Source organism: Pundamilia nyererei, unplaced genomic scaffold (genome assembly GCF_000239375.1).
Source record: "Pundamilia nyererei isolate P.nyererei 1_Seehausen unplaced genomic scaffold, PunNye1.0 scaffold00543, whole genome shotgun sequence".
Classification (NCBI taxonomy): domain Eukaryota; kingdom Metazoa; phylum Chordata; class Actinopteri; order Cichliformes; family Cichlidae; genus Pundamilia; species Pundamilia nyererei.
Window position 1 is genome coordinate 1 of NW_005187944.1, and position 2,942 is coordinate 2,942.

Here is a 2,942-nt window from a genome sequence, read left to right on the forward strand (position 1 = left end):
CAACAATTCTGATGGCTAAAGATCCAAACGGGACACACACAAAAAAAAAAAAGAAAAAAAAGAAAATAGAATTCTTATTTTCACCCAAACCAAAACTAACAAGCAGTTTGTGTAATTGATGAAACTGGTTTAGATTCAGTTTTTAAATGTGACATATAGTAACATGTACTTTGGACTGTCAACAATGCGGAAAAAGTAGTGTTAGAGATTGTTAATGTCTATGTTTCATTCATTTCATTACATCTGACAGTGTTCAAAGGGCCTGTAATTAAATGCAGCTGTTTATTCAAATTAGGCAGTCTCATGCCACCTGTGTGTATATAGAGAAGATTTATGGGATCTCATTTCCATTCTTTATGGAAGCGTAGAGCTGCCACCCAGGCCAAAGAAAAAAAGAGCTATATTGCATTATAATGGGAAAACCTTTTTGTTTGAACAATATGCTTTTCATGTTTGTACAATACACTGTCATGATTGTACAATATATTTTTCACATTCAACAACATAATATCACGTTATTACAATATACATACTTATCATGTTAAAAAAAAAACTTTCATGCTCTTAAAATATGAATATTATATTGTATGAATGTACGAAATATACTGTACAAACATAAAAAAGATTAGATTATTATTTTGTATTGCAAGAACATAAAACGTGTTGTGTTCAGAAATCCAAATGCATGGTAGGTGTGGAGAGCCCACACTCTTGAGAACTGGCAGTGGCAACTTGCAATGTGCTGCTTTCAACTTGGACACAAACCGGAAGAGCCCACTTCCAAGATTTCTTCGGGAATCACGATGTACCAGAGGACTGTCTCTTGTAAATGCTACAAGAACACAGAACTACTCTCTCTATGGGTAAATTTGTAAAACTAACTTTATGCGAAGTTGCAGCATCTAAAAATGTGACATATTGCTAAGTTAGCAATCATAGCAGTTTTACAACTTCTGTCTCTTACTGCTTAAGGACGTAATGGTAGGCTGCATCTGCATCAGCCTGTATAAGATGGATAATGTAAAATAAGGGAACCAGCTATAGAAAACTGGACTGTTGTTATGACAAGAGTTATTAAATGTTGCTAATTAATCTATTTGCTGTATGTAGGGTCCAGGTTTATTGAATAGGTCACTATATTATTTGATGACTTCACCAATAAAGCACAATGTTTCCTTGCTTATCTAAAAATAAATGAATTAAACTGTGTTTATATTGATATTTGGCTTCAATTTAAAGCAAGGATAAGAATAAATGCTAAAGACTGATGGCTGACACTAAAATAATAGCAGATTTCATAGAATGACACAAACAATTATCAAAACACATGTGAAAAGCATATACATTTTCATTCTGATGTATCATTAATATATGTAATAACATGTGACGTGAAAGCAGTAATTTGTATTTCTGTACAGTAATAAATATCTCTGTTATTACAGATTGATGCCACAGTGAAGACCCTGTCTGGTTACATCCCAACATATGTTGATCAGAGAGCTGCCAGATGGTTCGGCTTGGAAAACAATGGCACAAGTAAGTAAAGTTTATTTATTAAGTGCCTTTAACTTTTAAGCGACAGTAACTAAAGAATTAAGAACAAAACTCTTTGCCTAAAAAATTGATGGAAAAGATGCACATTAATGAAAATGAGAAGAAACCTGATCATGAGGAGTTATTTGCTTCTAAGAAAAAAAGAACATATGCGATTTTCCACTGATGAAGATGATGGTGAAGTTTATGATAGAGGGAAAACACATGTGAATGATGCTACACAACTGACTGACTCACATCAAGGAGATGAGAAAGCTTCTCAAACTGTCATGATCCCATCATCAGATTTTAGGAATGCTGATGAAGATGTATTGGACTCATCTGAGGTTAATGATTGGACTCTACCTTGTAGCGACTCTGGGTTGTAATTTTGATGACACTGTAATACATGAACCATGCCTCCAGTTTGGAGAACATGGTCTGGTCATCACATCCATTACATTTCCTCTAACAAACACAGCAGTCAGTACTCTAGGTACATCTATAAGCGATGAAGCAATGGGTTCTGCATCATATGATGTTGTCTGTGTCACCATCGAATTTCACAGGACTAATATTCTGGAGGAGAAGATCAGCCAGTTGTCCAGCACTCGTCATACACCCACTAAAACACAAATATATTGATGAAAAAGGAAGTGATGCAGACAGTTTATGAAGAGATGTGTATCCTGCAGAGTTTGCAGACAACACAGCTGAAGGAGTATTCTCTACAAACGTTAAATTCCCTAGAAACATATACATATGAAACCCTCTCAAGGTTATCCACTACAGTTCAAACCAGTGTTTTAATGTTTAATGTATGCAGTACCAATTATATCCAAAAGAGGGCAGTGATGGCGCTAAAGTTGTCCTGCACTGCGTTATGTGGCAAGAAGAAGAACTGCAGCAGAGCAGATAGCCAGCAAGGCAGAAAAACAACGCACTGAGTGCATGGAGTACCGGAGGGAATAAGAACTTTTTTCCGAAGTGTGAAGGTTTTCACAGTTACAGACTTGTTGGGATTTGCTTACCTTGCATCCCATTCTCCAGTTGTGTTTTTACTTTGTTGGGACATAGTGCGAGAGACAGCTGGATACTTGATCAACGTTTGGAAGGTAAATCCAGTGGGTTTGTTTATCCAGAGACATATCGCTCCACCATGGAGGGTGGTGAACAAGGATTCTACTCATCTTTGCAGATGAGTGTGTGTGGTATAGCTATATATTAGGGGTGCAACGATATTCGTATCGATATTGAACCGTTCGATACAGTGCTTTCGGTTCGGTACGCATATGTATCGAACAATACAAAATTTTTAATTTATTTTATCAACTTTCCTTCTGACGATGCTGTCTGTGTTGAGCGCTCAGTGGATCTGCGCTCGACAGTGCAGCCTAGGCGGAGTAGTC